This window comes from Marmota marmota, unplaced genomic scaffold (genome assembly GCF_001458135.2).
Source record: "Marmota marmota marmota unplaced genomic scaffold, marMar, whole genome shotgun sequence".
NCBI classification, from domain to species: Eukaryota; Metazoa; Chordata; class Mammalia; order Rodentia; family Sciuridae; genus Marmota; species Marmota marmota.
Window position 1 is genome coordinate 52,724 of NW_026005973.1, and position 13,732 is coordinate 66,455.

General features: G+C 43.2%; 1 long non-coding RNA gene across 1 annotated transcript; it reads left to right on the forward strand.

Moving 5' to 3' along the window:
• Nucleotides 1-2,861: 2,861 nt before the first annotated feature.
• On the forward strand, nucleotides 2,862-13,401 carry LOC125614695. Its single transcript, XR_007345262.1, has 3 exons — nucleotides 2,862-3,086; nucleotides 10,166-10,169; nucleotides 13,392-13,401. It is a non-coding gene; the product is annotated as an uncharacterized LOC125614695 (long non-coding RNA).
• The last annotated feature ends 331 nt before the right edge of the window (nucleotides 13,402-13,732 follow it).

Below are 13,732 nucleotides of genomic sequence, written 5' to 3' on the forward strand. Positions count from 1 at the left end.
AGACATATAATAAAACAATGTCAAAATTGTGTGACATTTTTATCACAAGTTAATCTTGGAGTCAATCCTAGAGGACTGATACCTAACCACATTTGGCAGATGGATGTCACACACTTGCCAGAATTTGGAAAATTAAAATATTTGCATGTTACAGTTGATACTTCTTCCGGATTTTTGATGGGCTCCCTTCATGCCAGAGAAAAAAACTAAAGATATTATAGCTCATTGCTTACAAAATTTTGCCACTGTGGGCATTCCAAAACAGTTAAAAACAGATAATGATCCTGGTTATACTTCTACCTCTTTTAAACAATTTTGCTCATCAGTTGGCATTACTCATATAACAGGAATCCCATACAATCCACAGGGACAAGGCATAGTTGAAAGAGTTCATCAAACTATTAAAATGTACTTATTAAAGCAAAAAGAGGGAATTGGAAAGGGGTATATATCCCCCAAAGATAAACTTAAAATAACCCTTTTTACTCTAAACTTTTAAAATTTGGATTCATCAGGACTTAGTGCTGTAGAAAGGCATATGTGTCCAAAAAATGTACATAAGCCTAAGGTACTTTGGAAGGATATTCTAACAGGACAATGGAAAGGTCCTGACCCAGTGATTGTCTGGAGTCCGGGTTCTGCTTGTGTGTTTCCACAGGGAGAACAGCAGCCGATTTGGATTCCAGAGAGACTAACCAAAGCAATTTCTACAGACCAAAAAGAAGATGATTTGACTCAAATCCGTAACAGCTGATATCCAGAGTTCCAGCTTGGCTATTCTTATATCTGCAACAGTGATTAACCAGGATTATTTTTTCAATATCTATTTTATTATTGCCTTTTCCCACATCATAAAGTTCTATTTTATTTTTTGAGCTCATACAGACCTAGGTTAATGTTTTTCTGATCAGTTCTTATTTTTTGACTGTGGACTTTTTAAACATTGCAATGGAGATTTCACCTGTGTAAAGCTACAAGGCCTTTATTATGGTCTTATGTGTTGTATGTTTGTGTGCACATTTGTGTTTTGTGTTGTATGTCTGTGTGTGCGTATGTCCATATATCATATATGAGGAGCACTTGTAAAAAAATGGATCCAAATTTTTTTTTATTCACATGATTTTAATGGTTTAATTTAAATTGGGTAAATGGCTGTTGAGGATTGTTTTAATATGTGAACAAATAAGGAGGTTGACAGATCTGTTTGTTTACTTTCACCTTTCCTTTTCATTATACTTAATAATTCTGTTCAGGATAATGTCAATTGTTCAGAAAATTGTTTTCTTAATACCTGTTGGAATGTTACATAATTTTTTTAGCATCATTGCCAGAATTCCTATCTTCATCCCAGTGCCAGTGAGGACAAAGATGAAAACAAACTACAGCTTCTTCGATAGTTATCACAACAAACTGTATAAACTGATGCATCACTGAATAACAATTCAACAAGTAATGCTCAATCAAGGAGTCGATTTACTTTGGGAGGAAATGGACATATTGATAGATTCCTCCACTTTGAACAGCTTGCAGAACTTGCCTGGACTATGTATCACTTATATACATTGTGAACTATCTGTTGGTGCAGCGAATTGTGGTAATACTGGAGTATCTTTGCTGATGGTGTCACCAGTTGTACAATTTTTCAAAGGAGCCATCAATTGTCTTAGTGTCATGGCATTTCTGTATCCTCCTCCCTTCTGCTAGTGATGGTCTAAAATTTGGGGGCCAACAGAGGTGAGGCAAAGAACCTCACCCCCCCACTGGTGCATAGGCCTATCCACAAGTATGGGTGTATGCTGGACCGGTAGTCAGTGATGGGTATGATCCAATTGCAGTGGTACCAACCTAAGACAGGAGGCTGACGCCTTGAGGTCAGCTCATCCGATGATGGGTAAGGGCCATATGTAGTATTGGACAGCCTACCAGGCACAGTCCCTAAGACACATGCTTGGTGCTTATTTAAACAGAAGGGGGGAGATGCTAAGAGCCATAGCCAAGTAGGAATGACTCGTGGCATTTTTGGTTGAAAGGTGATGCCATCAAGCCATTGAGATGATAATGATTATGTTAAGATATGCATTCAATTGGAGATTAGACCCCTGCTCTCTGTCTCAGCCTGCTACTTTGGAGCTCTGGGGGGGGGGACTCCTGGAGAGTTCCCAATGGTTGGGGAAGTGTGGTAGGAGGGAATTCCAGAGGAGGGATTTCCTGTTGGTGGAGTGTGTCCAGATAGAATGCCACGTGCCTGGTTCGCGAGAGAATTCCCGGGGAGCGTGTGTGGAGTGTGTTGGTGGAGTTCAGAAATAAAGTTTATTCCTGCTTCAGTGGCTCGTGATTTGTGCCCAGCCAGACTGCAGCAGTTCCCCTACCACTGGCTGGAATAAAGTAACCAGAGAGCTTGATCCATGAAGATGAGGCCCACACCTGAGGGATGATGGAACAGTGAGTCAGAAGCAGCCTCGTCCCCATCCAATCTGCTCTGGACTACTCATTCCCTATTTGATATTGATCAAGATATAATATTCTAACTTGTTCAAGACACAGTACATTTGGATCTCTGTTGAATTGGACAAATGTTCTCAGCACCCTGTGGCAATCTCAAGGGTCTAATATTATACCATAAGTGGACTTCAACATAGAAAAGCTTAAGAAATCCTTTTGGAAGGAGCATCATGGCAAAGCTAGGTACAGTGGATATCTCCTCCTGGTACCATCCCCTGTTCATGCCCACAGTGGAAGCCTTCAGCCCAAAGACCTACAAAAAGGGGTCACCCAGCAGATGCCTGGATACAACCTGGGTCCCCTAAGGCAGCCAGTTTTTAAACCAATCAGTGAGTTTGAAATGACATGGTGTGGAAATCTGTGCAAAGCCATTGAATTATCTGAGCATTCAAATACAAAAACATGTAGAGTTTCAGGAAATAGTGGTGGATTATTGTCAGAGAGTGCAACCACAGAGTGCAAGAGACATGAGGACAGAAGCTGAATTTGCATGAGTAGAGGTCAAGACAAACTGAAGGTAGGAGCAAGAAGGAACTAGGAGTGGGCATCAGATCAAGAGCAAAGAATAAGCTTATGGAGGGGCTGTCTCCTGGACTACCTACCAAGTTCCCCTGGCCTGGAAACCTCCCTTTCTAGACCCATCCCTCATCCAAGGAGTGCACCAGTAAGCTGCCATGTTCCTGCAAGAGAACTAACTTGGCCTCTGGCCCCCAGAAAACAGGTTCCAGACACTACCTGTGCCAATCAGAAACTTAGGAGCTGGGATTTAGAAGAGGGCTTCAGCCCCCTTCTGGTGTCCAGGTTGTAACATGTGGATCTCTGAAAGAAAAGTGACCACAACACTCAGAGTAACCAAGAGATCTTTATTGCAGCAGTGCAACAGAGGAGAAAAGAGAGAAAGAGAAGAGAAGAGGAGAGAAAGAGAGAGAGAGAGAGAGAGAGAGAGAGAGAGAGAGAGAATGCAAGAGAGAGACAGAGAATGCAAGAGAGATAGAGAAAGCAAGAGAGAGAGGGCCCCGGCAGGGGGGAGTTTTTATAGCCCAAATCTAATGAGGTCTCTGGGTCTGCAAGCTGCCTTGTTGGCACAAGGGGAGTTATGTGTTCGGCCTTGAGCAGGGGGCTGAGTGTTCAGCCTTGAGCAGGGGGGCGAAGCGCTCAGCCTTGAGCGGGGGCTTGGTGTTTGGGCTTGAAGCAAACATGTGATAAAGAGCCAGACAGAGGGTTTGAGTGACCAGGTCACCCTGCAGCTAACTTTGTTTGGCATGCCCTGCAGACAGCTTACTCAGCCTGTCCTGCACCTAACAATCTCAGAATCTACTGGTGCCAGGGTCTGTCACATGTGCTGAGGGCCACAGGGATTCTTCAGATGGAAAGACTGGTGCAGATGCTGAGAGCAGAGCAGCTGTGAGAGACTACTTCTTGATGTGATCAGGGCAACCCTTGCTCCATGAAGGCTCCAATGCATAGCTCCTTTGCCTTCAGTAACTTCCCTAGGTGAGTGTCTTTCCCATGCCTCCTCTGTGTATGCAGCCTGCGGAAACCAAAGAAGGCTTGGTGTCTACTCAGACTTCTCAGGGGTTGGATCCAAGGGGACAACTTGGCAATTCAGGCTCTTGATCTAAAAACTGGTATGGCAGTTACTCCTCTGTTCATGCAATCATTTAATTGGCTACAGCACTCAGCACAGTGCTTGGCTTAGAACAGAGCTCCACAGAGCACTTTCCCTACCCCTAGACCTGGCCATCTGCTTAGCAGCTTGACTTCTCTGGGTCCACCAGCCCTCCACATCTAAGGGCTTCACAATGTGGATTCAACTGTGAATTGAAAGATGTATTTTATGTGTACTAAACAAATAAGCTACTTTTCTTTTCGTGAGTCCCTCTGTTATAGTTAAAGCTTTATCCTGGGGTTTCATAAACTGACTTCCAGACCACTCATGTATAATCGAATCAAGCGTTTATTGAAGCACACCGATGGCGAGTGACCAGAACATAAAGCTGTTCCCTGATCAGCCCTGAACAATTGCAAGGGTGTTTCTTATAAGCCTGAAAACTGCAAAAGTGATGTTCAGGGGGGTCTAGCTAATGCAAGAAAGCCAGGTTACAGAAGCGGGAGAATCCAGTCAAGCGGTAGAAAGCCAATGAAATCACAGTTAGCCCAGTCACCCCACTTACAGAAACAGAGCCCCATTACCTTAGTTACAGAAACAATGCCCCATTAGGTAACATGTTCTTAAAGGTTTCTAATGCAAAAGAAAAAGCACATCTTGCCCCAGTCATGAGCCTTCTACTTGGCATAGTTGTTTTACAGAATGGAGTCACAAAACAAAACGGAGTCACATTTGCTTTTACTGTCACATTCCGCACTGGTGTTAATAGGTTTGATGTCAATCTTGCACATCATTAGGCCTCAGTTTCTTTTCCATCCTTCTTTGTCTAAGGGACCATACTGGGCTCACAAGACCATAAGTCGGACCTCACCTACATTCTTGTGTATATGGTTTAGGAGGCTTTTTTAAGAGGCAGGGTCCTGCAGTAATCTCAATGAGGAGAAGGACTAGGGGTCCAACTGTGGCTGAAATTATGGTATTCAACTAAGGGGACCATGAGAATATCTTTTGGAACCAATTGATGTTGGTTTGGGACATGCTGCATTTGACATTCCCATGGGAACCAATTACCTGAAGTTTCTAGTGCTTTCTCTCCTTCCTTTAACCTGTTTCTCACTATTGCCAAACTGTCCTTTATTATCCCAATATTTTTTGCACAGAAATAACAAGTTTCTCCTGGAGCCACACAAAGTCCTCCTTGTTTTAGAAAGAGGCGATCTAGACTTCATCTGTTTTGTAAGACTATTTCTGTCAGAGAGTCTAGTGAAACCTCTAGTTTGGAGATTGACCTTTCTAGTTTTCCTAAATCTGTATCTATTTGACAGCTGAGGGACTTAAAATTTTTAGAGCCTGTGATAAGAGCTGCAGTTCCCAAAGTAGTAGATCCAGCTATTCCCATACCAGCCAGGAGGGGAACTAAAATGGGGGCAGCCAGTCTATGTTGATAAGTCAGTGGGCCCTGGCCTTTTAATAAGTCCAGATGTTCTTTTCCTTTTACTCCATCAAAATAGTAGGTTACATAGTTCATAGTTAATGACAGTGTGGCAATTTAGGCAAGGAGTTCGAAGTGGGATCCAGGAAGCACAATTTTTGGTGAATGGGAGTTGTCTCACTTATAAGTTGGGTTGTGGAAGCAAGTGTCTCTTTCTGGGAGATCACCCAGGGTGATCTTGTGAGTAATTTCCCAGGTACATATTCCTGAGCTAGACATATTGGCGAATGCTAAGAAGGATGGCAAGTGTGAGGCCAGCCTCAAATACTTAGTGAGATACTGCCTCAATATAAAAAGGACTGGAGATGTCAGTTCAGTGGTAGAGTACCCAGAGGTTAACCACCAAGAACAGATGTTTGAACCCCACATTTCCTCAATTGCCCCTAAGGAAGAAATTCCCTACACTGTAGTTTAGATCAGTTTCTTTACCTCCACCCCCATCCTGGAGAGAGATGGACCTGGAGCCCCCGGGAGCCCAGCTGGTGTTCCAGGGAGTCCCTGACATCCTCTCTGTCTCTACCTTTGGCCTCCATCCCCATTCCACATTGGGGAAGGCTGTAAACAGGTCCTAGGCCTCTGCTCCAGGAAAGTCCACTGTCTTGTTGGGTAGAGGGGTGACTGGGCAGCACCACATACCCTGTGAGACCCACACCATCAGAATCCCTTCAGCCCTGGCCAGGGCAGTGGTGTATACCTTGATCTCAGTGATGCAGGAGGCTGAGGCAAGAGCATAGTGATTCAAGTTTAGCCTCAGCAATTTAGCAAGATCTTATCTCAAAATAAAGAATGGAAAAAAGGACTGAGAATGTAGCACAGTGGTGCAGCACTTGATTCAATCCCCACTACCCCACCCCTTGAATGCCTCCAGGCTCCTGAAAGTAGGCCAGGGAGAAGGGAGGGAGGTCCATGGTGATGGCACCCACCTTCATAGGAAGTCCAGAATAGTGTCAGTTGGCTCTCCAAAGCATGGGCCAGTTTTGTGTTAGGTCCTCAGATTGAGGGCTGTAACCAATTCCAAGGTATATGAAAAGCCCCACTCAATGCCATTCCCCCTGTATTAATCCTCTTCGTAACCCTATAAGGCTCAAAGCTATATGGCCTATATGTGCTGGAACCAGGATTGACAGAGATTGACATTCACACCTGGATAAAAGGCCATGAATCTACCACACCACTCCTGTTCAGCCTCACTTCCATTTGGACACTACAATCTGACTAGCCCATGGGAATGTCAAATGCAGCATGTCCCAAACCAACATCAAGAGCTCAACAGAGGGGAAACCCCTGAAACCAACTCCTCCTCCAGTATTTCCTCTCCCAAGAGCCTATTCAAAACCTGCACAGTCAAAGAGCACTCTGATGTGCAGAAGTCATTCACCCACCCACCAAACAATTCTCCAGGAGCTACCAATGGTGCACCATCTACCTGGAGTTGAGTCAGATCCCACAGGTTAAGGGCTCAGTTTCAAAGGCCTACAATCTGTGGACTTCTCTGATGTCTGATTTTCATTTCATTTTCCTATCAATTCAATTTTACTGGGACAGTGGGTTGAATGGTGGCCTTTAAAAAGATGTGTCCACATCTTATTTCACATTCACTGTGAGTGTGATCTCATTTGAAAAAGGGTCTTTGCAGATGAAATTAAGGATCCCAGAAGGAATGACCCTAGATTATCCAGATGAAGTTAAGTCCAATGACAAATTCATATAAAAGACTTTCAGGGGAGAGACACTTGGAGGCCATCTGAGGATAGAGGCAGAATTGGAACAAAGCAGCCACCATGCAGGGGAAACCTGGAGCCAGAAGCTGCTGGAAACAAAGAACTAGAATTATGAAAGTAACTTTTGTGAAAACTCATGCCTCACACCCACAACACGGTGATGCCTTTGAATTCATGTTCCATCATGGGCTAGGAGAGTTACTAAAGATCTGAACAGACTTTTATGTGATAGAATCCACCATGGTTTGGATGAGTGTTTCTTGGAGGACAAGTCACATTGGATGACACAATGACCTTTTCCACATGCCTCCTGGACTATGTGCAGTCTGGAAGCAAGAGGACTGTCCTGTAGCTTCCAAAGTGATTACCCAGTTGCAAACAGATGAAGTGAGCCAGGCACCCTTGAGCATGCCTGGAATCCTGGAAGCTGAGGCAGGAGGATCACAAGTTCAAAACCAGCCTCAGCAACTTAGGAAGGCCCTAAGCAACTCGGTGAGACCCTGTCTCTCAAAAAAATATAAAAAAGGGTTGGAAACATGGCTCAGTGAACAAGTGCCTGTGGGTTCAAACCCTGATACCAAAAAAAAAAAAAGGATACAAAGAAGAGAGCAGGCTTATCAGAAGTAAATGCTGATGTGCCTGGCCTGGAAAGGTCAAACCAGGCTGGTAAGCACACGGCCTGGAGGTGGGAGAGAAGCAGACATGTCTGGCTCCCAGGTGCATATTTGATCTCCTTTCTAATCAGGAATAACCTACCTCCCTAGGGTGGAACACTGAGCCTGATTTACCTAGAAAGTACTTGGAGTGGAAGGTGGGGGTACTACCATTTATTGAGAGCCCACAGGTATTTGTTAGACCTAAGTTGCATGGAAAACATGCCCACAATCTGTGTAAATCAAATATTCCCAATACTTTTCCAGAGAACTCTGTTTATAGAAAATTTGAAGCAAATCTCTAACATGAAGGAAATACTCCTTGGTTTTGATTTTTTCATCTAGTTGAATTCTCTTTTGCTGCAGTCTGGCTGGGCACAAATCATGAGCCACTCAAGCAGGAACAAATTTTATTTTCCGAACTCCCACGAACGCCACCCAACGCGGCCCTCCTAGGCACACCACACACACCAACTGTAACTCTCTCCCCCAGAACTCCCCCCACCAATGCAAAATCTCCAGGAATCCCCGCGAGAGCTCAACTGGAACTCAACAGGAACTCCGCAAGAACTCAAAAGTCATCATCTTAATGGCTCGCTGGTGTCACCTCTCAACCACTACTTCTGGCAAAATGATCATTCCAACTTGGCTGTGGCCCTCAACACTCTTTGACAAAATTAATTATTTAAAAGAAAGCACCAGGGGATGTGGCCATAGCTCAGTTGGTACAGTGCTTGCTTAGCATGCACAAGGCCCTGGGTTCAATCCCCAGCACAATTTGAAAAAAAAAAAAAAAGAAAGAAAGCACCGGTCAATATTTTCAACAAGTATGTGCTATCCAGCCAGACAATGATAATCTGACAACCCAACAACAGTAAGAACCCCTTCTTTCTAGAACCTACTTCCCATCAGTGCTTCCATTTTGCTCCTTAACAGGTTTGGTGCCAGAATGAGGGAGCCCTCTACTGGGAACAGTCTCTCTCATTCTCTCTTCCTCTGTTTTGTCACTCCTCCACCATGTGCAGTGCTAATGCAGTGACTTCCTGAGCTTAGTGCTGCTCTGTACTGGGCTTCTGCCATGCTGCTCTCCCTGGCTCTCCTCCCCAGGGCTCCATCTCAGATCTTCTCTCCTCCTACCCATTGAAAAGTTTTCATTCTCTTTTCTTCTCTTCCCTCCTTTCCCTTAGGGACCCAGAGCCTCTCCAAATACTTTCATCCCAAGGACAAAGTGCTCCTGAGTTCCAGCACACCCTGACTTTGAGAACTGACCTGGCAGGAGTGCCCACCGCCCAGCTGTCCACTGCATCTGCTGAACCCCTCTCAGCTCATGGCATCCAGCCCTCAGTAGACCCATCAAAAGCTCCCCGCTGCCTACAGAAGTTCTCTGAACTAAAGCCTTGGTTTCACACTCCAATGTGGTCTGGCCCAGCTTCCCCACTTCCAAAGACCCACCAATCCCAAGTGGGTCACTCCTTCCTGCTAGACTGTGAGGCTCCTTTTCCCCTCCTCTAAGAATTTCCCCTATGGTGTCTTCTGCCTCCTTGATGTCTCCAAGCCCAGTATCTGCATGTTCCCATCTTGCCCAGGATTCTCTAGTCTTTTGAATATAGGTTCCAAAATACCTTGAAAAGTAGTCAAGTTTCAAAAGGTCATCTCCAGTGGTCATGCTGTCCCAGAAGGTCAACAGATGGTGCAGTAGAGCCCATAGCCACTACCCCAAAGAAAGTCACAAACTGCCACTAGAAAATAACAAAAGTGGAAAACAAACAAACAAAAAAACAAAACAAAACAAGAATCTCCACCCAAACCCTTACCCCCCAAGAGAAAAGAAAAGAAAATATAATTTACCTATTTGAAGAAGTTAAAAAAAAAAGAAAGAAACAGCTGGGGGAGGTAGTGCACATCTCTAATCCCATCAGATGGGGACTCTGAGGAGCAAGGATCATGAGTTCAAGGTCAGCCTCAGAAATTTAGGCCCTACGGGACCCTAGCTCTAAATAAAATATTTAAAAGGGCTGGAGATGTGGCTTGGTGGTCAAGAGCCCCTAAGTTCTATCCCCAGTACCACAACAGAAAAAGCAAAGAAAGAAACAAACAAAAACACACAATAAATTATGAGCCATACTTGGTGGTGAATGCCTGTAATGCCAGGGACTCCAGAGGCTTCGCAGGAGGATCACCAGTGGAGGCCAGTCTCAGCAAGTGAGTGAGACCCTAAGCAATTTAGCAACACCCTGTCTCAAAATGTTTTTAAAAAGGGCTGGGGATATGTTTCAGGGGTTAAGGGCCTCTGGGTTCAATTAATCCCCAGTACCACAAAATAAATAAATAATTAAATCCCCCCAACAGCAGAAGAAAGAGTGCAATAGTGTTATAGGTCAGAAGTTAATGATTAAGAAAATATGAAAATTTAATTAGTAAATATAAAATCTTCATCACTGAACAAGATGGGGATTGATAACTAGCTTAAGAAAGAAAGGGGGGAAGAAGAAAAAGGACAGAGCAAAAACACAAATTAGAAATAATAAAGGGAAAATTTCTTCATATGTAGAGAATATACAAATAGACTCGAGACTGTTATGTATTACTTTAATAAATTTGACAGCCCACGCATACATGATCTTGTATAAATACGTGTATTAATAAAATTAGATTAGAAAAAAATATAAAGCCTGAAGAATATGAAAGAAAATGTTAAATTCTCCTCAAAAACCCTAGTCTGATATAATTTCACATGCAACTCTTTAAACAGTCAAAGAATAGATATTTTGCTGCATTTTCAACTATTCAAAACAATACAACAATAAAGGAACTATCTGAATGCATTTTACAAAATCAACATGTCACTCATCTGGGAACCTAATAAACACAACTACAGACCAATTTTACTTGTAATTAGATATGAAAACATTTTAAAGTAAAAATAAAAAAAAGATGGGCGTGAGACACATCTGACCTGCATAGACATAGCTGCCTTCCCATCTCGGGCTCCCCTGGACTCTCTTCAGTGTGTCCTCTCTTCCTCTTCTATCTAAGGACTCTAATCACATCATTAGGGTCCACACTCATGACCTGATCTAAACCTAATTACCTCTCAAACCCAGCCTCCAAATATGACAATATTGGAGCGTCAACACATGAATTTTGAGTAAACACATTCTGTTCACAGCAACATATTATTAAATAACAAAATATTTTAAATGATAAATTGTCCTTATGAATTCGAAAAGGCCATCTCTGGTGAGTGTGATACCATTGAAGATCAACAAGTGGTGCAGGTTAGCACACAGGAAATAATTCTCTAAATCCAAGGCAGGATGAGTTTAATGCTAAAGTGCAGCATTTCTGATAATATCAGGTGTAAGATGATGCCTGACATTAGAAAAATTATTGAACCTTCTTCTAGAAATTTTTCCAAGTCACTCTTGGCAAGGACTGAATGAAAATTATAATTAGTAGGTGGCTGCAAAACTGTCATTATTAGCCAGGTGTGGCAGTGCAGGCCTGAATCCCAGAGACTGGACACTCAGAAGGATGGCAAGTTTGAGGCCAGCCTCAAATACTTAGTGAGATCCTGCCTCAAAATAAAAAGGACTGGATATGTCAGTTCTGTGGTAGAGCACCCCTGAGGTTAACCCCCAAGAACAGGAAACCAACCAATCAAACCAAACCATCTGTCATTACTTACAGAATATATAATCTTAAAACAGAAACAGCTTAATGCACTAGAAAAGAAGGAGATATTCTTTGGTTTTAATTAATTAATTAATTTATTTATTTATTATTGTTCTCCTTTTTCTTCTTGCTTGGTATGGAGGATTGAACCCCCCTGTACTACATAAGTTGCTTGAGAAACCTCTCCAGCAAGAATTACATCATACTTGAAGAAGTCCATTGCCTTTTGCCCACAGTCTATGTACCAAATGAGAGAACCTATGCCTGGAAAATAAATCAATCAGTGTAATCTGAAAAATATATTGAAATATATTTAAGATATTCAGATAAATGAAGGAAAGCAGAAGGAAGAGGTGATTCTGCCAGCCTGTCCTGGGCCAATGAGGCACACAGCTTTAGCCACATATGGTGGTTGGAGGGTCCCCTCCATAGCCCCAGCACCTGCCTACTCAATGTGACTTCCCCTTTGGAATCCTTGGGTGTCAGGGCACCATAACCCACTCCTACAGCATTTCCTGAATATGGATTTCTAATAGGAGATGTTGTGCAGGCCTCAATCCATTCCTACTAAGAAGGTTCCGTGTCCCTTTAGGCTGTTCTGCCATTTCATCCAGAACTCAGTATAGCAAGGTATGTAGGAAGGGATAGTGACCTTCACAGAAACAGAAAACATCCTCTTCTTTTCTTCCTCAGGTGGCTCAGGGCCACTTCCATGGTATCTTGCTTCTTGCTTTCTTTTTTCTTTTTCTTTTAATTTTTTTTTTTTTTGTCGATGGACACGATACATTTGTTTACTTATTTATTTTTTTTATGTGGTGCTGAGGATTGAACCCACTCTGCCACTGAGCCACAATCCCAGCCCACTTTTTTTTTTCCTTTTTAAAATTTTCATCATTTTGGTGGTACTGGGGATTGAACCCAGTGGGCCTATACCACTGAGCTACATCCCCAACCTGTTTTTATTCTTTATTTTGACACAGCATCTCTCTAAGTTGCTTAGGGCCTCTCTAATTTGCTGAGGCTGGCCTCTAACTTGTTATCTTCATGCCTCAGCCTCCTGCATCTCTGGGATTACAAAGATGCACCACTGTGCCCAGCACTTGTCTATTTCTTGTTAAATCCAATTCAGGGTCATCCCTTATATTTTGTACATGAATACAAACATCACTCAGGATGGAATAATTTGCATACATGGTGAGCTGGGCTCTCTCCAAAACACCTNCAGGAAAGAGTTTGGACTTTCTAATTTCAAAGATCAAATTTTTTAATTGCTTGTCAAGAAAATTGAAAAATCTCCATCCAGTATTCTGCTGTCCCTAAGAGACTATCAATCTTCCAGCCTTATCAATGTGACTCTACAGTGTAGCTAGTTTGGGTTTTTTTTTTTTTTTTTTTTGGTGGGGGGAGATGTACTAGGAATTGAACTCAGGGGTACTCAACCACTGAGCCACACCCCCAGCCCTATTTTCTATTTATTTAAAGAAAGGGTCTCACTGAGCTGCTTAAAACCTCACTTTTGCTGAGGCTGGCTTTGAAATCACAATACTCCAGTCTCAGCCTCCAAGCCTCAGCCTCTCACTCTCCTGTCCAATGTAGCTGATTTAAAGAGAATGAAAAGGGCTGTTTTATCTTAAAATTTGGGGCCCAGAGACAGCTTCCTGGTGAAGGCAAGAGCTGAGAAGTGGAAAGAATTCCCAGATGAGGATGGGAAGAAGGGCTTTGCAAATGTGGGACCCAAGGAGAATCAAGTAGAGGGAAGGACCCAGTTTACTCAGAACTCCTAGTCCATAGGGGTCAGTGGGGGACATGGAATGAAAGATGGGAGATATTGCTTAGTCTCTTTAGAAATCTCTCTTGCCTTGTAGCACAAACCTGCAATGCCAACTACTCGGGGGAGGTTGAGGCAGGAGGATTGCAAGTCAGAATCCAGCCTGGGCAATTCAGGGAGACCTTGTCCCCAAATAAAAAGGGCTGGAGATGTAGCTCAGGGCTAGAGTGCCCCTGGCTTCACTCCTTGCCTAGACTTAATTTTGAAACTTGCTTTAACTGTCTCTTGAATATATACACCTTTTAAAATTCA